The sequence below is a fragment of the Adiantum capillus-veneris genome, chromosome 13 (genome assembly GCF_014529385.1).
Source record: "Adiantum capillus-veneris isolate H3 chromosome 13, ASM1452938v2, whole genome shotgun sequence".
Lineage (NCBI taxonomy): Eukaryota > Viridiplantae > Streptophyta > Polypodiopsida > Polypodiales > Pteridaceae > Adiantum > Adiantum capillus-veneris.
Window position 1 is genome coordinate 157,836,626 of NC_140943.1, and position 21,033 is coordinate 157,857,658.

The window sequence follows — 21,033 nt, forward strand, 5'->3', positions numbered from 1 at the left end:
AAACAATTCTTTCAGCATTTGCATCACTCGAGGCAGTCTCAAGTTATACGGAGAGTTAAATTACCGTCAGGGGAGTGGACCTCCGCTTTTCGAGGCCCTACACTCTCATTATGGCAAGATTTTTGAGGCCCCTTCTTCTCCCACGAGGGAAGCTCACGAAGCACGTCACATGTTTCTATCGCATGTTACTTCCATTCTCTCGATGCGGTAGGCTCAAGACTTGAAAGCTGTTTTCACTGAGTCGGAATTGTATGCCAGCTTGCTTGATTTGGGTCGATGGAGAGCTCCTGGTTGGGATGGTCTCTCTGTGGAATTCTTCTTGTCTTTCTGGGATTATTTGAAGTTGCCTCTATTGTTCATGATGAATACAGCTTGGGAACAACAGGAATTACCCTCCTCTTGGAAAGAAGGTTTGCTCAAGCTAATCCCTAAGCATGCATTCTGTGAAGAATTTTCACATTGGCGGTCTATTACACTTATGCCCGTGGTATATAAATTAATGGCAAAAATGCTTGCTAACCGACTCAATGCTTTTTACACGAAGGCTTGCATCAATCTCATTACGGCTTCATTCCGCGACGTCAAATTACTGATAACCTCGCAAATGTCATTATTGGTATGGAATATGCAAAATATACTCGACAAGATGTATTAGTCATGAATTGGTTAGCTTGCTAATTAGTGGAGCATTTTAATGAGACGCGCTCGCTGCTGCTGTGCTAACCCCATCGCTCCCGCCCTCCCCCAGCGCTGCCCCTGCCCCCCCCCCCGCGCACGCTACCCTCCTCAGCTGGCTACCCCCCGCCCCCCCCGCCTGCCCTCAGTCCCCTGCTGCCCCCCCTCGTGCTGCCCTTATCCCTGCCCGCCCGCTCGCCCCCAGCCTAACTTCCGCCTCAGTCCCCCGCTGCCACCCCTCGCACTACCCTTATCCATACCTGCCCGTTGCACACACACACCCCCTCGGCCCTGGCCCGCTAGCCCGCCCGTGGGGTTCCTCCGCATCGACAACTCTCTGCAAGTAGACACCTTCGGCACCTGTTTCATTTCTTTGGAGCAGTGGTTGGCGCGCCGAATTGCACTGCCCTCCCGTCGTCCCCACCTTCTTACGCCACAGCAGTAGACACAGATGGAGACTCCTGCTTCACCACAGAGGGACTTGCCAGAAGCCCCCTCGCCCAACCCCGCTGAGTCCACCATTTGACTTGCTCTATCGCCTACAGAGCAAGCGAGCCTTGTCGCAGAGGTAGAGAGATTGCAGGCGACTTCGGTCATCTGCAAGGTTCTCGGCACCCGACCTAGCAGAGGAGAGCTGCGAGACCTTCTCCAGGCCCGCCTTCTCGCAGAGGTGGGCAAGATCTTGGATGTCCAGATTCTCGGACGGGGGTACTACCAGATCGAGTTTGAGACCTCCGAGATGGCTTCCAAGGTCATTGCTATGAGTCCACTGGCCATCCGAGCATCACGCGCCCACTTTCGACAGTGGCAACATGGTTTTGACCCGACTTCGGACGTGCTAGTAGAGGAGGCAGACATCCCCATCTCAGTCTGCTTTCCGGGTTTACGGAGGGAGTACCTACCACTTCTCTCCAGAATTGGCTCCGCCATCGGGACTGTCTTGGAGTCACCCCGCACAGCGGCATCAATAGCTGCCAAGGCGGGTGGCATTCCCTCAATTCGAGTTTTGGTCAAAGATACCCACACACGCTCCCGAAAGCCATCCTTCTGCCTCGGGTGAGTGGGGGTTGGTTTAGACAGAGTGTTGAGTACTCGGGTCTCCCGAACCAGTGCTTCATTTGCAGACAGATGGGCCACTTAGCGAAGGCCTGTCCACGGAGGAGGCCTCGACCTACACCTCAGCCTCAGCCCCAACCTGCCAAGGCTGGGCCGCAGCCACAGCCAGCGGCGCAGCGCACAGATTCAGAGCCACCCTCCAAGCCTGGGGCTCCAGCAGAGGAGGGGTGGCAGCAGGCCCGTGGCCGTCGACGTCAGGGGCCATAGCGACAACCTGGCCCTCAGAGTGGCCCGCAGGTGCCTTCTTAACAGCAGTGGGTTCCCACGGGGAACCGTTTTGGCCCTCTTGAGCAGGAGGAGCCCCCTACGCCAGCCTCCACCTCCACTTCACCCTCGCCAACTGCCCCACCTTCAGAGTTCCCCTCCTCCTCCTCCTCATCCTCCCCCCCGCCATCTGCTCCCGCCCACTCCCCTCCTCGCCCATCTACTTCTACCGCCCCACCCCGCTTCTCTTCCCCTCCGCCCCCCCTGCTCCTTCTCCCCCCCCTCCTACTCCAGTTCCACAGTCGACTCGGGAGACTGGTCCCTCGCCGGCGGCTAGGAGATCTCTTGGCAGCGCCTTTACCACGAGTCGCCTAGCGAGAGAGGGTCTGCCCTTCTTGCGACCCCCTCTGCAGATTCATACTTCTTCCCTTACAGCCATCCCCCGTGGTCTGACGAGCATTGACCTCCGACACCGCTGGGATTTCTTCGACTCCGGGCTCACTCGCTTTCTCGGCGATTCCGCAGCAGACCACGAGGCAGCCTGCTTCAGGGTCCACGCTTTGTTCCTCGCAGCTAGGGGGGCAGAGGCCTTGGACTCAGCAGTTGGTTTCTCCTTCCCCCTCTGTGGTAGGACCGAGACAGAGTGGTCCCTCGACTCAGCGGTGGGATGGTTGCATACACAGGTTCTCGAGTTCTCTCACCACATGGGTGAACTTGGAGTTACAGATTTGTTGCAAACTTTGTGGCCACTGGCCAAGTTTGTGGTGACACCCCCAGACTCAGCAGGATGTAGGCACATTGTGGTGTACTTTTTTGCTGATACGCAATGTTTGCCTTGCTATGTATACATTCATCAGGACTCCTAGACAGAGGAGGTTGCTTTACGCACAACTCGCTCTACCTGGGCTTGGGCTAGGCACTCACTGCAGTCTCGCCTATCTAGAGAACGCTCGGATGCGGATTACTCCCCATCCAAGCCAGCCTCGAAGATATCCCGTCTTGCTGCTGCGGCAACATCTATTCTCTCTCGTTCCCCATGAGGATCGTCTCGTGGAACGTGCAGGGACTAGGTGGGCCCCAGTTTCAGCGACAGCGGGGCCGATTGCGTCAGGAGCTTCAGCGCTGCATTGTGGGTGGAGAGATTGATCTCCTCATGCTTCAGGAGCACCATTTGTCTGAGTGCCGCATTCGGCGTTGTGGTCAAATTTTGCGTGGACGATATGACACCTTTTGGTCAGCTGCTTTTGGACCTGGAGGTATTCAGGGTGGGGTATGTATGACTATTGCGGACTCATTGCAGCAGGCCATTGTGGGCAGAGGGATTATTGTGCCAGGCAGGGCTCAGTGGATCACTATGCAGGTTCAGGGTGGCCTTGTGGGCTTCCTGAACATCTATGCGGCGAGTGCTCGTGCAGAGTTTTGGTCGCAGATTGTTGAGTCTTTGCCACAGGCTGACCATTGGTGTGTAGGAGGGGACTTCAACATGTTGGAGGACCCTTCTGACAGGATTGGAGGCAGCCATGCTACTGTGCATGGCGTGGAGTTAGCAGCTTGGGAGAGGTTTTGTTTGACTTTGAGGGTCTCGGATACATGGCAGCACTCTGGCTTTGTGAGGCCTCCAGAGAGTCTTGCTTTCTCTAGATCGGACCGCAGAGTGGGAGGAGTAAATCTATCGCGGATAGATCGCTTCTACACTAGTGATCACTTCAGTGACTTGGGGGGATCAGTGGGCATCCTGGCAGGGACATCCTTCTCGGACCATGCACCCGTGATCCTCACAGTGGCAGACAGGCAGAGGAGTGGGAGCACGATGCTTCGCATCCCAGAGCGGGTCTTGTTGGACTCAGCACTCAGAGAGCGGGTAGAGACTCTCTGAACAGAGGGCATGGACAGCCAGGCTCTTCCTGCAGACAGAGTGGCCTCAGGCCTAGCTCAGCTTAGCCATTTTTTTCTCCTGGAGTCTTTGGCTCGACGGGCTGCAGCGAGAGAGGAGGAGCAGCGTCTCAGACGAGGCATTGCTTCACTACAGAGGATGCAGGAGCAGCATCCAGACAATCCATGGTTGGAGGAGCATTTACAGCAGGCTCGACAGGAGCTTGCTTGCACAGAGGAGAGGCGTCATGAGTTTGCCTTTCACCGACAGGCATCTCAGTGGACTCAGGTGGGTGACAGAGTGACAGGTGCTTTCTTTGAGACAGTGGGACCTCGGCACTCGCATGCCAAGGTCAATCAGTTGAGGAGACCTGATGGATCAGTCGTTTTTGAGCCCGAGGATATGCGTGCAGTTGCTACTGACTTTTACCGTGAGTTACTGTCGGCTGAGCCCCAGTCAGAGCAATAGGATGCATGCAGGGAGCACGTTTGGGCACAGATGCCTTGTCTTGTGACAGAGGAGATGCGCCAGAGGCTGGAGCTGCCACTTCAGCTTGAGGAGCTGCACACGGCTCTTAGGGCCCTTCCTCGTGGTAGTTGTCCAGGTGAGGATGGGTTGACTCCCAGCTTTTTCTTGGAGTACTGAGACCTGCTTGGCCCAGATCTTTGCAGTGCCTTTCAGTACATTTTGCACACAGGAGTGATGCCTGATAGCATGAGTGAGGGCCTGATTTACCTCATTCCTAAGGAGGGTGGCTCCTTGGATGAGATTCGACAGTGGCGCCCCATCACCATCCTCAACTCAGCCTACAAAATTCTTGCCAAGGCTCTGAGTTTGAGGATTCAGCCACTTTTGGAGAGCCTTATACATGGGACTCAGACAGGTTTTGTCAAGGAACGCAGTATCCTTGACAACATCTTCACTTTTTGGGAGGCTTCTGCCTTGGCACGGCTCCCTGGGGAGGAGCTTGCGATTCTTCTTCTCGATTTTGAGAAGGCATACGACAGAGTTGACTGGGACTTTCTAGAGGGCACTTTACGCAGGATGGGCTTCTCTGATGCTTGGATCAGAGGGGTGTCAGCTTTGTACAGACAGGCTCACAGTCAGGTGCTTTTGGCAGGAGGTAGAGGTGAGCATTTCATGCTCACACGATCGGTCAGACAGGGTTGTCCTCTTGCCCCCTTCCTCTTTTTGTTCTATGCGGAGGCGATGAACAGATTTTTGGTGTCACAGCAAGTTGGTCCGAGGGGCTTAGCACTCCCTATACGGGGAGATGAGCTTCTGGACGCTGAGTTTTCCAACGACTCAGCCTTGTACTTAGAGGGCCAGGAGGCCAATCTTCACAGATGTGAGCAGGCTTTAGAGACCTTCTGCTGTGCATCGAGCGCATTGATCAACTGGAGAAAGACAGTGGCTTTCTCGGTTGGCAGTGCTCCTGTGCCAGATTGGATGCCAGGAGAGGGTTTTAGATGGATTCCCCCAAGGACTGCAGTTCGATACTTGGGTTGTCAGGTTGGCCTGGACTTGTCCCCCGAGCAGCAGATTGCTCCGCTTCTCCTGTCCATCAGGAGAAAGTTGTTACATTGGAGCTCAGCACGCCTTTCACTGGCTGGCAGAGTAGTAGTTGCCAATTAGGTGCTGTTGGCGACTATGTGGTACATCACTTCGTGCTAGATCTTCTCGAGTTCTTGTATCAGCCAGGTAGAGAGGCTGATCAGGAACTTCCTTTGGTCAGGTCGTGACACTCAGATTGCCCGAGCCAAGGTGGCTTGGTCGGTCATCACACTTCCTTGTTCTCAGGGAGGGCTTGGGATCATTGATCCAGCACAGCAGAGCAGAGCCCTTCTTGGGAAGTTCGTTGTCAGAGGACTTCTTTCAGGCGAGGAGCCTTGGCAGGAGTTCTTGCTATAGAGGCTTCGTGCCAGGGTGCCTCAGTCAGGAGCCCCTTGGCAACCTTTGACCAGATGGATCTTTACAGAGATGCGCCGAGTTGGTTTGAGCAGGAGACTGGAGGACCGCTCGCTGTGAGTTTGCTTCGATCTTGGGAGCTCCTACGACGTGGCCTAGAGCAGAGACAGCCGACGTGCATGGAGGAGCGTCTACGACAGCCCCTCGTCTGGAACCCCATGGTTAGCACTCAGAGAGGCCACTTGGTTGGGAGTTGGCCTCATGTTTCTTGGGGTCCCATGGCAGCAGGTCCAGCGCGCTCTCTAGGTGACTGGCTAGAGTTCACAGGCTTGTCAGAGGAGGTGCAGGGTCTCCACCTGCAGGGCATGAGAGGGGTGCAGAGCATCTGTCAAGACATCTCAGAGTCAGTTCCAGCTGAGTGGCTCACGCCTCTCTAGCTAGTAGCACCCAAGTGGATGGGAGCCTTCACTCGACTGGAGGTTCTTATTTCAGAGCCTGCTCAGAGACTATCCCAGCCCTATTCTTTGAGCCCGAGGGTGGGGAACGATTACAGCGAGTTGCAGTAGAGGCCCCGCAGGTAGCAGAGTGCTGTTTCCAGAGGATTCGAGTTGTGGGCATCTGTGGGAGGACTTGCGTCATAGACCCTGACCCAATAGCTCTTGAGACTGGACACTGGAGGCTATGGGCTTGGGAGTGTTGTCCACTGGCACGAGTACAGTGGGATCCTGGGGAGTGGCTATGGAGGGACCCCTTCTCTTCTGTAGACCGCCCAGGAGTCCCTTTCTTTCAGTACACTGTTCGGCTTGGACGTCATATACTTGCCGCACAGAGAGAGGCCCGCCCCGCTGCAGCACGTCATTGGCAGGAGGAGGGCCTCAAAGTCGATTTCTTGGCAGCCTTATGGCAGAGGCTGTGGGACTCCAGACAGCCGAGGCGCGTCACTTTGTTTCAGTGGCTGGTTACACACACAGCCACAGCAGTAGGGAGCTGGCTTGCACATAGTGGTCTCTCGGCCTCATGTGCAACCTATGACCAGTTGGTGGAGAGTTAGCGGCATTGTCTTTGGGATTGTCCCTCGGCCCAGCAGGTGTGGCTACGAGTTCTTCGGCTGATGCCTGCCCTCTCCACGGCTCGACAGTACACTTGGGGGGCAGCGTCTTGGTCCACCCTCACGGGCCCGGCACTCCAGTTTGAGCTATCTTCCACCAGCAGGATGATAGCGATGCAAGGGGGGGGACCTACACTCCAGCCTGCTACAGAGCTTACTCCACAGGAGTGGTGCAGTGAGAGAGATGAGTATTGGGAGCTCATCAGTGGCCTGACTCTTTGGTTCATCTGGCGGGCCGGCTGTTTTCGCATCTTTGAGGCTCGCCCTGTACCACCAGCAGAGACTATTCGTGACTTTTGGCTAGAGCTGATCCATGCTCTCAGGGGACAGCTTGAGGGACTACAGGGTAGCTCCGACCGCATGCGAGAGCGCCGCGAGGCTTTCCTTGGACTCTAGCGCCCTGGGCCTTTCTTCACCATAGTCCAGGGGGTGCTCAGATGGCACTACTGTCCACCTGTGTGGCTCTTCCCTCCTCCCATTTCTTGATTTAGCCTCATTGTACATATGCTGTTTTTTTCACTGGGAGAGTCTCCTCATCATTCTTGTTGTAGCCCTCTCTTGGAGAGGTGGATGTAGCCCTACGGGCAGTTCTCATTAACTAATAGAAGGATCTTTTTCTCGGGAAAAAAAAAAGATGTATTAGTCATGCAGGTTGACATTGAAAAGGCATTTGATACTGTTCTTTGGGATTACATTGCGGATACCATGCAACATTTGGGCTTTGGGCCTAGGCTATCCCGTGTCATGCTTTTCTTGTATGCATACAGTACTTCTGCAGGCTTCCTCGATGGTTCTCTCACAGAATCTTGGCCTTTGGGACGGTCGGTAAGGCAGGGCTACCCTCTGAGTGCATTGCTTTATGCGATCGCTACTCATCCCTTGTTTATGTATTTGGATTCCTTGACCTCCACTGGTAGGCTACATGGCCTTACTTTACCTTATGGTCGACAGTTTTCTGGTCAGGCTTATGCGGATGACTCTTTGTTCATGCCTCGTAATAACTATGATGATGTACAACAGATTATGCATACTCTTCACTTGTTTGGATTGGCAGCAGGTCTCAAAGTTAACTTTTGCAAATCCAAGCTATTGCCTCTGAAAGAGTGTGACTGGCATAAGATATTGTGGCCTGGGGAGATTGTTCCTCCCCATGTTCTGGTTCGCCATTTGGGTTATCCGCTGGGTTGGAATGTATCGGCTATGAAGAAAATGGATTGGGTTCTCCAACCTCTACATTCCAAGTTGAATTACTAGAAATTGTCCACGTGGCCACTGCATGTGCGTCTCAGGATTGTCCAATGCATCCTTGTAGCTTATGTGCAGTTTTACTTGCCTTTGTTATCCTGGCCTCGGTTGCGCTTGCAGTCTCTCATGTCCAATATTTTAGAACATTTTTGGCGGACCTCGTCTACCAAGAGGGGCATTGGGCTTTTATCTATGGACAACCTGTGTTCTCCCAAGCGGCTTGGAGGGTTGAATATTTTGGACTTGAGACGTCATCTTCTAGTTCCGAAAGCTATGTTGTTGCCAGTTTTGGTGGAGCAGCGGCAACCCTGGGCTCTCATGCTCACACATTTATGTGCGCACATTGTCACCCCTTCTTTTGGTCATTGGAAACTGACTTATTGGGATGTTGTTTTTGGGAAGCCTGAAGGACACATTCCTGGATGTCCCTTTACTTCTTCTCTAATTGTTGATTGGAAGGTTGTCACTTCGCATTTGGCTTGGGATGGGCGACAATCCTCTGGGGGTAACTCTTTGCGCTTGGAGAGTCTGCATTGGAGCAGGGTTTTTGCTTCGACTTTGGTTCAACGGTCTCCTCGCCAAGCGTATTTTCTTTCCCAAAAAGGATTCTGTCAAGTGCATCAGGTGGTTGATGACTCGGGTTATGTTCTTTCTTTCGCTGATGCCGTCTCCCGCTTCGGTTGGGTCTTCACTATTCTCCTCTCTGGCGGGAGATTCAAAACATGCTTGCTGCTCATTCGCCCATTCCTCCTCTGGATGAAGACTCTCGCTTCTCTGATTGGAATCTGGCTACTACTAGATTGGACTGCATCTCAGCTGCCAATGTCTATGCCATCCTTTAGTCTGATGTATGGATTGTGCATCGGGGTAATCAGCTATGGTGGCTTTCCGAGTCATCCTTGTGGTGGCAACACACATTGTCTCGTATTTGGTAGAGTCATCTGCCTTTGAAGGAACGTGTTTTTTGTTGGCGGTGCTTGGTGGGAGCTCTACCTGTTGTTGGTAGTGTGTTGCATGCTCGGCATATTACGCCTTCCCGTTGCCCCAGATGCCTTGAAGCTGACGAGACCGTACCACACTTACTGTGGTGTTGTCGTCACTCCAGAGCCTTCATTCGGCAAGTGACTACTCTTGGCTGAGTTTTCCTTCCGGCTCTTTTCACAGACGATTTGTGCTTCGGTCACAGCAATGTGAGTTTGCGGTATTCTTCACCTTGGTCAGATTTTGGACGATGTGGGCCATCTGGCATCATAGGAACTCCTTAATGTTCCACGGCAATCTTGTTGACCCCATTCCCTATTTCAAATTATCTCTTGGTCAAGCACTGCATTTTGCCTATGATGCTAGAGACATCACTCTTGAAACCTACAGGATTTATTTTGACTATTTCTAGCCTTCGAAGCCTCATAGTGCTCCGTGTTTTGTATCCCTTTCTTTTCGTGGGTTTTCCTCGCTTTGAGGTTTCCCAGTTGTAAATTAATCAAAGCAGATTTACAAAAAAAAAGTGTGTGTGTGTGTGTGTGTGTGTGATGTATCTGTGTGTGTGTGTGTGTGTGTGTGTGTGTGTGTGTGTGTGTGTGTGTTGGGGTACGCGTGCGAGAGAGAAATCGGCGAACGGCTGAACCTACTGATGCTCTGTCGTGCGCATCTCCTGTGCGCTGCTGCAGCCTGTTGTGCCAGCGCCAGCGGGTGTGACTGTGTGTGTGTGTGTGTGTGTATGTGTGTGCTGAAGCCTGTTGTGCCAGCGCCTTGAGAGTCGGGTAGCAGCGTTAGGGTTTCACCATCGGTTTACAGCGAGTTAGGGTTTCACGGATAGGCAGTAGCGAGCTAGGGTTTCACAGTGGGACTACAACGTGTGGAGGTTTCTTGATTGCCAGCTCGTGTGTGCACGCGGTGCCCCACCAAAGAATTCCCTGCAGCCCAGCACGCATCCTCAACGCTGTGCTGCCCCTGTTCTGCTTTGCGCCCACTGTTGCGAGGAGTCCTGCTCCTGCGACAAACAGCTCTGAGCGCCCCCAGCCTCCCTCGACTCTGCGCATCTCAAGTTTGGGCTTTGCCTTGACAGCCAGTTTCCGACGCAAGTTCTGTAAATCTTTAGGTTTTCAGTTTGAATAAAGTTTTCAAGCAGCAAGTTCCTAAACAGCCAGCTTGTGTGTGTCTGTCGGTGTCGATAGCAGTCAAATATCAAAAAACCCAAAAAAAGAGATTGTGTGTGTGTGGAAGCTTCACATGGAATCGGCCAAGCAGTCTATATACAAGCGCAGGAAGGCCATGGAATTTTCGGATATGGATGCTTTAACCCTTATCAAGGAATGTTTGCATGAGGACTTCGAGGATGCACGTCAAGCCTGGGAAGGATCCGCTCCTGTCATGGAAGTGCGCATTCCTATACAAGAGCTTATGGATCCCGTTGCTCAATATATACTCAATGCAGTGATTCTTTTTTTCCCGGGAAGAATGCCTACGGCTCAGGATGTAGGCCAATGGGTTGATTTCCTGCTCAAACGGCAAGAAGTCCGAGGGGTTTAATTCGGTGCGCGCGGCTTCTATGAAGTTTTTCTGGCCGACATCGATGCTCGGGATGCTTTGCTTGAAATGTCTCCTCTCTTCTTCAATACACAAATGACTCATGTACTGCCAAGGCCTCTCACCAAGGACTATCAGAGTCTCATTCGTCACAAGTGTCCCGTCTGGGTTAAGGTGGTCGATTTTCCTCGCTCCTGGCGTCATTTCCTTCCTTTGCTAGCTGCTCAGTTGGGCAAAGTCATTTGCCCTCCGAAGCTGGACGCAAATACCAACTGTTTTTGTATTCTGTGGGACACAGATATCCCCACACCAGCAGGTATTTCCATTGATTCTGGGGATGTAGCGGTTGGCAAGCGCCCATTTAAGCTTAAGTGGGGCAAATTTGCAAACTCTTGTTTCCGATGTGGCAAATTCGGTCATATGCAGTCCGAATGTCCGGAACCTAACCTGCAACCACCGCCTTCAGCTGTTCCTACTCCTCAACCTCACTCAAATCCGAAATCTTCTGCTGAAGTTCAAACCAAAGGTGCTTCAACCTCCTCTCCGACAACTGGGGTGAATAAAGGCAAGGGGAAACAACTACAATTGCCTGCACTTTCTGCCTCTCCAAATATCAAAGACAAAGGCAAAGAACAGGCTTCAACCTCCCAAACTTGGATGCTGCCCAAGAAACCTGTTAAAGCCGCTACAGCCCGTATTCCGGCTTCTTCTCGTAATTATGTGCCCCCTTTGAAGAATGTTGTTCAGAAAAACCTCCCTTGTAATGACAACACGTCTTTGGCTGAAGCTTGGAACAAGGTGGTCTGCTCTTACAGGCGAAGCATCTTCATCGCAAGGCGCTTTTACTTTCAATCTTCAAGATCCAAGTCTTGACCCACCTCCTTAGGTGCTTGCAGCCGGGGAGGATGTGTCAATAGGCACTGGTACTTGAGTTTTCTCCCATTTTCTCATTTCCTAGCCCACTGTATATACCTTGCAGGCTACTACTGGATAGCTTATGCAAGCTCGGCCGACTATTCTGGTGTGCTTATACTTGTTCAACACGAACTCTTCCCGACCTTGGTTTTCAATGACCCAGCTGGGAGATGGATGGTCATCCAATGTATTGTTAATGGGGAAGTTTTTGAATTTGGAGGCTTATATGCATACACAGCTTCTGCAAATAGGGCACGGTTGTGGAGTGCTATCTCCTCTTATTGTTAGCGTTCTAATGCATTTCTCTATGGGGACTCTAATAATGCACCTAACCTTACAGATAATATTACTGGGCATTCTCACATGCTCCATACGGAACGGCAATCGCGGGATCAATTTATGATGACATGTAATGGGCTTGATTTGTGGCCCCTATCGCATGCAACTGATCCAGGATTCACTTTTCAACATAATGCTCAATCTATGTATCGCGTTCGGCTAGATCGCTGTAGCCAGGATGTTGATATGGACATAGCCTGGTTCCGCTTTGTTATGCGTGTTCAATGTGTAATCTAGGATTATGGCTGGGTCTATTTGTCACAATTCAGGGAACAGGTTAATCCGGCGAAGGATGCTTGCAACAGACTCATGCACTCGGCGAATCATTTTTCTCTTACTGACACTCAAGTGACTGAGTTGTTTTCTGCTCACGCTATGTTACGGCACAATGATGAGAGGAAATTGGCCAAATGGCAGACAACAAGCTTTTGCAGATAAAGGTTGTTCTTCTAAACAATTTTTCCGGCATTTGCATCACTCCAGGCACTCTCAAGCTATACGAAGAGTTAAATTACCGTCAAGGGAATAGACCTCCACTTTACAAGAGCTAGCACTAGCCCTACATTCTCATTATGGCAAGATTTTAGAGGCCCCTTCTTCTCCCACGAGCGCAGCTTGTCAAGCGCGTCGTATATTTCTATCACATGTTACTCCCATCCTTTCGATGCGGCAGGCTCAAGACTTGGAGGCTGTTTTCACTGAGCCGGAATTGCATGCCAACTTGCTTGATTCGGGTCGATGGAGAGCTCCTGGTTGGGATGGCCTCTGTGTGGAATTTTTCCTGTCCTTCTGCGATTATTTGAAGTTGCCTCTATTGTTCATGATGAATACAGCTTGGGAACAACAGGAATTACCCTCCTCTTGGAAAGAAGGTTTGCTCAAGCTGATACCTAAGCATGCATTGTGCGAAGAATTCTCTCATTGGCGGCCTATTACACTTATGCCTGTGGTATATAAATTAATGGCAAAAATGCTCGCTAACTGAGTCAAGTGCTTTTTGCATGAAAGCTTGCATCAATCTCGATATGGCTTCATTCCACGACGTCAAATTACTGATAACCTCGCGAATGTCATCATTGGTATCGAATATGCAAAATACACTCGACAAGATGTATTGGTCATGCAGGTTGACATTGAAAAGGCCTTTGATACTGTTCTTTGGAATTATATTGCGGGCACCATGCAACGCTTGGGGTTTGGGCCTAGGATATCCCGTGTCGTGCTGTTCTTGTATGCACACGGCACTTCTGCGGGCTTGCTGGATGGAGCTCTTACAGAATCTTGGCCTTGGGGAGATTGTTCCTCCACATGTTTTGGTTCCCCCTGAAGGAGTGTCAGTGGCATAAGATATTATGGCCTGGGGAGATTGTTCCTCCACATGTTTTGGTTCGCCATTTGGGTTATCCGTTGGGTTGGAATGTATCAGCTATGCAAAAACTGGATTGGGTGCTCCAACGTCTACATTCCAAGTTAAATTATTGGAAACTGTCCACATGGCCACTTCATGTACGTCTCTGGATTGTCCAATGCATCCTTGTGGCTTATGTGCAGTTTTACTTGCCTTTGTTATCCCTCCTGTCAAATATTTTAGAGCATTTTTGGCGGACCTCGTCTACCAAGAAGGGTCTTCAGCTTCTCTCTATGGACAAGCTATGTTCTCCCAAGCGGCTTGGAGGGTTAAATATTTTGGACTTGCAACGTCATCTTTTGGCTCGCAAAGCTATACTGTTGCCGGTCTTGGTGGAGCAGCAGCAACCCTGGGCTCTCATGGTCACACGTTTGTGTACGTGCATTGTCACCCCTGCTTTTGGTCATTGGAAACCGGCCTATTGCGATGTTGTCTTTGGTAATCTTAAAGGACACATTCCTGGATGTCCCTTTACTTCTTCTCTCATTGTTGATTGGAAAGTTGTCACTTCGCATTTGGCTTGGAATGGTCGACCATCCGCTATGGGTAATTCTCTTCCTTTGGAGAGTCTGCATTGGAGCAGGGCCTTCGCTTTGACTTTGGTTCAACGGTCTCCTCGCCAAGCATATCTTTTTACCCAGAAAGGAATCTGTCAGGTGCATCAGGTGCTTGATGGCTCGGGTTATGTTCTTTCGTTCGCTGATGCAGTGTCCCGTTTTCGGTTGGGTCCTCACTATTCTTCTCTTTGGCGGAAAATTCAAAGGATGCTTGCTGATTAGTCACCCATTCCTCCTTTGGATATGGACTCTCGCTTCTCTGATTGGAATCTGGCTACGACTAGATTGGACTGCATCTCAGCTGGAAGTGCATATGCCATCCTTCAGTCTGATGTATGGATTGTGCATCATGGTAATCGGTTGTGGTTGCTCTTTGAGTCATCCTTGTGGTGGCAACACAAAATGTCTCGTATTTGGCAGAGTCATCTACCTTTGAAGGAGCAGGTTTTCTTGTGGCGCTACTTGGTGGGAGCTCTACCTGTTGGCAATGTGTTACATACTCGGCATATTGCACCTTCCCACTGCCCCAGATTTCTTGAAGCTGAGGAGACAGTGCCACATTTGCTATGGCGTTGTCGCCACTGCAGAGCCTTCATTCGGCAAGTGTCAACTGCTCTTCGGCTGCGTTTTCCTTGCGGCCCTTTTCACAGGCGCTTTGGGCTCTTTGGAGTGCTTCGGTCATCGCATTCTCAGTATGCGGTGTTCTTCACTTGGGTCAAATTTTGGACTCTGTGGACCATCTGGCACCATAGGAACTCCTTAATGTTCCAAGGCACCTATGTTGACCCCTTCTCCTATTTCAAATCATCTCTTGGTGAAGCCTACATTTTTTTCATGATGTTGGAGACATCACTCTTGATGCCTATAGGATTTACTATGACTGTTTTTAGCTTTCGGAGCCTTATAATGCTCAGCTTTTTGTATTCCTACCTTTTCGTGGGTTTTCCTCGCTTTGAGGTTTCCCACTTGTAAAGTAATCAAAGCAGATTTACAAAAAAAAGTGTGTGTGTGTGTGTGTGTGTGTGTGTGTGTGTGTGTGTGTGTCGTCCGAATGTCCGGAACGTAACCTGCAACCACCGCCTTCAGATGTTCCTAGTCCTCAACCTCACTCAAATCCAAAATCTTCTGTTGAAGTTCAAACCAAAGGTGCTTCAACCTCCTCTCCGACAACCAGGGTGAATAAAGGCAAGGGGAAACAATTGCCTGCACTTTCTACCTCTCCGAATATTAAAGACAAAGGCAAAGAACAAGCTTCAACCTCCCAAACTTGGATGCTGCCCAAGAAACCTAGTAAAGCTGCTGCATCCCGTATTCCGGCATCTTCTCGTAATTATGTGCCCCCTTTGAAGAATGTTCCTCAGAAAAAGCTCCCTTGTAATGACAACACGTCTTTGGTTGAAGCTTGGGACAAGGTGGTCCGCTCTCACAAGGAAGTTGTTACAGGCGAAGCCTATTCATCGCAAGGTGCTTTTATTTTCAATCTTCCGGGTCCAGGTCTTGACCCACCTCCTTAGGTGCTTTCAGCCAGGGAGGATGTGTCGATGGGCACTGGTACTTGAGTTTTCTCCCATTTTCTCATTTCCTAGCCCACTGTATATACCATATCAGAATGCATAGTTCTTTGAATTGCATCTCCTATAATGTGCGAGGGTTATGCAATCACGACAAGTGGTGGTTAGCCTCGCACTATGTACATACATGTCAAGGGGATATTGTGGTTCTTCAGGAGCATAACCAGCATCAATTTGCAGGACCGACCTCTTACCTTGCAGGCTACTCGATAGCTTATGCAGGCTCGGCCGGCTATTCTGGTGTGCTTATACTTGTTCGACACGAACTCTTCCCGACCTTGGTTTTCAATGACCCAACTGGGAGATGGATGGTCATCCAATGTATTGTTAATGGAGAAGTTTTTGAATTTGGAGGCTATCTCTTCTTATTGTTGGCCTCCCAATGCCTTTCTCTGTGGGGATTTTAATAATGCACCTAACCTTGCAGATAATACTACTAGGCATTCTCACATGCTTCATACTAAACGGCAATCGCGGGATCAATTTATGATGACATGTAATGGGCTTGATTTGTGGCCCCTATTGCATGCGACTAATCCAGGATCACTTTTCAACATAATGCTCAATCCATGTATCGCGCTCGGCTAGATCGCTCCTATCTTTTTTACATGCAACGGTATGATGACTTTGTATGCGAGTTGAGGATTGATTATGCTATGTGTCTTTCGGATCATTTTCCTGTATGCTTGAAGCTTCATTGTGGCTCTTTTGATGCCAATGATCGCCTGCCCAAGAAGAGGCTTTTGCATATTAATAATGCTTATCTCAAGCATGAGCCTTTTCGGGCTATGATTGTGGATATCATCCCACCTTTGATCTCCCACATGTATGTTGATATCGACATAGCCTGGTTCTGCTTTGTTATGCGTGTTCAATGTGTTATCAAGGATTATGGCAAGGACTACCTGTCACAATTGAGGGAACAGGTTAATCATGCGAAGGATGCTTGTAACAGACTCATGCACTTGGCAAATCATTCTTCTCTTATTGACACTCAAGCGACTGAGTTGTTTTCTGCTCGCGCTGTGTTACGGCACAATGATGAGAGGAAATTGGCCAAATGGCAGACTCGAGCTCGACAACAAGCTTTTGCAGATAAAGGATGTTCTTCTAAACAATTTTTCCAGCATTTGCATCACTCCAAGCAATCTCAAGCTATACGAAGAGTTAAATTACCGTCAGGGGAATGGACCTCCACTTTACAAGAGCTAGCACTAGCCCTACATTCTCATTATGGCAAGATTTTAGAGGCCCCTTCTTCTCCCACGAGTGCAGCTTGTCAAGCGCGTCGTATATTTCTATCACATGTTACTCCCATCCTTTCGATGCGGCAGGCTCAAGACTTGGAGGCTGTTTTCACTGAGCCGGAATTGCATGCCAGCTTGCTTGATTTGGGTCGATGGAGAGCTCCTGGTTGGGATGGCCTCTCTGTGGAATTTTTCCATTCCTTCTGGGATTATTTGAAGATGCCCTGTTGTTCATGATGAATACAGCTTGGGAACAACAGGAACTGCCCTCCTCTTGGAAAGAAGATTTGCTCAAGCTGATACCTAAGCATGCATTGTGCGAAGAATTCTCTCATTGGCGGCCTATTACACTTATGCCTGTGGTATATAAATTAATGGCAAAAATGCTCGCTAACCGACTCAAGTGCTTTTTGCATGAAGGCTTGCATCAATCTCAATACGGCTTCATTCCACAACGTCAAATTATTGATAACCTCGCGAATGTCATCATTGGTATGGAATATGCAAAATACACTCGACACGATGTATTGGTCATGCAGGTTGACATTGAGAAGGCCTTTGATACTGTTCTTTGGGATTATATTGCGGGCACCATGCAACACTTGGGATTTGGGCCTAGGATATCCCGTGTCGTGCTGTTCTTGTATGCACACAGCACTTCTGCGGGCTTGCTGGATGGATCGCTTACAGAATCTTGACAGGGATGCCCTTTGAGTGCTCTGCTCTATGCCATTGCTACTCACCCCTTGTTTATGTATTTGGATTCCTTGACTTCTAGTGGCAGGCTACATGGCTTGTCTTTACCTTCGGGACGGCAATTTGCTGGTCAGGCCTATGCGGATGACTCTTTGTTTATCCTCGTAATCACTATGATGATGTACAGAAAATTATGCATACTCTTCACTTGTTTGGATTGGCAGCGGGTCTCAAAGTTAAATTTTGTAAATCCAAGCTATTCCCCCTGAAGGAGTGTCACTGGCATAAGATATTAAGGCCTGGGGAGATTGTTCCTCCACATATTTTGGTTTGCCATTTGGGTTATCCGTTGGGTTGGAATGTATCGGCTATGCAAAAACTGGATTGGGTACTCCAACGTCTACATTCCAAGTTAAATTATTGGAAACTGTCCACGTGGCCACTTCATGTACGTCTCAAGATTGTCCAATGCATCCTTGTGGCTTATGTGCAGTTTTACTTGCCTTTGTTATCCTGGCCTTGGTTGTGCTTGCAATCCCTCTTGTCAAATATTTTAGAGCATTTTTGGCGGACCTCGTCTACCAAGAAGGGTCTTCGGCTTCTCTCTATGGACAAGCTGTGTTCTCCCAAGCGGCTTGGAGGGTTAAACACTTTGGACTTGCGACGTCATCTTTTGGCCCGGAAAGCTATGTTCTTGCCAGTCTTGGTGGAGCAGCAGCAACCCTGGGCTCTCATGGTCACACATTCCTAGATGTCCGTTTACTTCTTCTCTCGTTGTTCATTGGAAAGTTGTCACTTCGCATTTGGCTTGGAATGGTCGACCATCCGTTGTGGGTAATTCTCTTCCTTTGGGAGAGTCTGCATTGGAGCAGGGCCTTTGCTTCGACTTTGGTTCAACGGTCTCCTCGCCAAGCATATTATTTTTCCCAGAAAAGAATCTGTCAGGTGCATCAGGTGCTTGATGGCTCGAGTTATGTTCTTTCGTTCGCTGATGCAGTGTCCCGTTTTCGGTTGGGTCCCCACTATTCTTCTCTTTGGCGGAAAATTCAAAGGATGCTTGCTGATTACTCACCCATTCCTCCTTTGGATGTGGACTCTCGCGTCTCTGATTGGAATTTGGCTACAACTAGATTGGACTGCATCTCAGTTGGCAGTGTATATGCCATCCTTTAGTCTGATATATGGATTGTGCATCATGGTAATCGGTTGTGGTTGCTCTCCGAGTCATCCTTGTGGTGGCAACACACAATGTCTCGTATTTGGCAGAGTCATCTACCTTTGAAGAAGCGGGTTTTCTTGTGGCGCTACTTGGTGGAAGCTCTACCTGTGTTACATACTCGGCATATTGCACCTTCCCACTACCCCAGATGTCTTGAAGCTGAGGAGACCGTGCCACATTTGCTATGGCATTGTCGCCACTCCAGAGCCTTCATTCGGCAAGTGTCGACTGCTCTTCGGCTGCGTTTTCTTTCCGGCTCTTTTCACATACGCTTTGGCTCTTTGGAGTGTTTCGGTCATCCCATTCTCAGTATGCGGTGTTCTTTACCTGGGTCAGATTTTGGACTCTGTGGACCATCTGGCACCATAGGAACTCCTTAATGTTCCAAGGCACCTATGTTGACCCCTTCCCCTATTTCAAATCATCTTTTGTTGAAGCACTACATTTTGCTTATGATGTTGGAGACATCACTCTTGATGCCTACAAGATTTACTTTGACTGTTTCTAGCTTTCGGAGCCTTATAGTGCTCTGCTTTTTGTATCCCTTTCTTTTCGTGGGTTTTCCTCGCTTTGAGGTTTCCCACTTGTAAAGTAATCAAAGCAGATCTACAAAAAAAAGAGTATGTGTGTGTCGCGTGAGCCTCTACGCCTTGTTGTAAGTCTCTGCGCCTAAGCCAGCAGGTGGGTGTGGGAGTGCGTGTGTGTGCGTGGGGATGTGTGTGTAAGCAGATCGCAATTTACTCCAGCGAGAGGACTTCCTCTTTGTATCTGTGCGCTCTTTTGCAGTGGGCTCAGCCCCTCAGCGCGCGCTACTCTGTGTGTGTCAGCAAGGAGGTCGCAAATTACTCCAACGCGAGCGACTATGTGTGTGTCAGCGAGAAGGGCGTGAATTACTCATGCGCGCTGTTGCGCTCTCTGAACCTGCACCTGCTCCTACTGTGGTGTTTTGCACTAGCGTCAGCGACTCAGCAGTGCCTGCGAGGTCTCCCACTTGCCCTCCATGACTCCTCCGGGCCTTGCCTTTGCTGCCCTCAGCCTGCTCGTCAACTGTCAAGCTAGTGCAACCTGCTACAGAATTTTCCAGGCAGAGAGAGGACACAGACAGTTTTTAGCTTTGATCTTTAATCCTAAAGTGCATATCAGTATTCAGTTTTACAGGTTTTTGGCGAGATGTATGTCCTCTGTGGGAGATGTACATATTTCTGAGGGCTTTGTAAATAGATACTGCAAATCAAAATACAAAAAAAAAACTCTTTTGTTTTGGTCTTCGCTCGTGGTTAGCTTGTTGTATGTCAGAAATTCAGTGTGTTTTCAAGCGTCGTAAAGCCATGGACAATGTCTCAGAGAGTGCTTCTGAAATCAAAAGCTACCTGTATGAAGACTTTGAAGAGCCCAAGAAAGCATGGAACTTGAGGTGCAAATTCCTATACAGGACCTGATGGATCCGATCGCGCAATATGCCATGAATGCGGTCATTTTGTTCTTCCCGGGCAAAATGCCTATTGCGCAGGATGTCGGACAATGGGTTGATTTTCTTCTCAAACGCCAGGTTGTCCGAGGAGTTTATTTTGGTGCTCGGGGTTTCTATGAGGTTTTACTGGCAGACACTGAAGCTAGAAACCTTTCGTTGGAGATGTCTCCACTCGTTTTTGGCACGCAGATGACTCATGTTCTTCCGTGGGCACTTACGAAGGACTATCAAAGCCTTATTCGTCACAAATGTCCTGTGTGGGTAGAAATTGTTGATTTCCCTCGTACGTGGTGGCATTTCCTTCCGTTGCGGGCTGCTCAGCTTGGCAAGGTAATTTGCCCTCCGAAATTGGATGCAAATACCTATAGATTTTGCATTCTTTGGGATATGGATAAGCATACCCCGGATGGAATTATGGTGGAGGGATCCATGGGTTGGCAAGCATCCCTTTAAACTCAAATGGAGAAAATTTGCAAACTCCTCTTTCCGTTGTGGTAGATTTGGTCACATGCAATCTGAATGTCCTGAACCAGTTCTTCAGCCCCCTCTTTCGGTTGTTCCTACTTCTACCCTTGCCCCTATAGGCAAATCTGTTGGTGAAGCTAAATTGAATGGTGTTTCTACTGTGAAGGGGATTCCCAATGTAGACAAAGGGAAAAACAAATCTGCAGTCTGCTTATGTAGGGAATGTAAATGCAGGGAAAGGCAAAAATGTTGGGTCAGGTGATATTGGCACATGGGCGGTGCCCAAAAAGACAGTGAAAATTCGTACTCCACCTTCGTCCATAATTATGTTCCTTTGGTTAATGCCAACAAGAATGTATCGTTTAAACAGCTTCCCTGCAATGACAATTGCACATTGATTGATGCCTGGGAAAAAGCGATGCATTCTTATAAGGATGTGCTTTTGGGTGAGGCTTCCACCTCTCAGGCAGTTCCTATGGACAAGTCTCCT

The 21,033-nt window shown here is 49.6% G+C and overlaps 1 protein-coding gene and 1 pseudogene across 1 annotated transcript in view; one reads left to right on the forward strand and one right to left on the reverse strand.

Annotated features, from left to right (window-relative positions):
* The window catches only part of LOC147445159 (uncharacterized), a gene marked incomplete at its 5' end in the record, with an annotated part of 176,059 nt that overhangs the window by 128,051 nt on the left and 26,975 nt on the right, over nt 1-21,033 (reverse strand). The gene's annotated exons all lie outside the window — the stretch shown is intronic.
* On the forward strand, nt 6,142-10,244 carry LOC147445160 (uncharacterized; annotated as a pseudogene).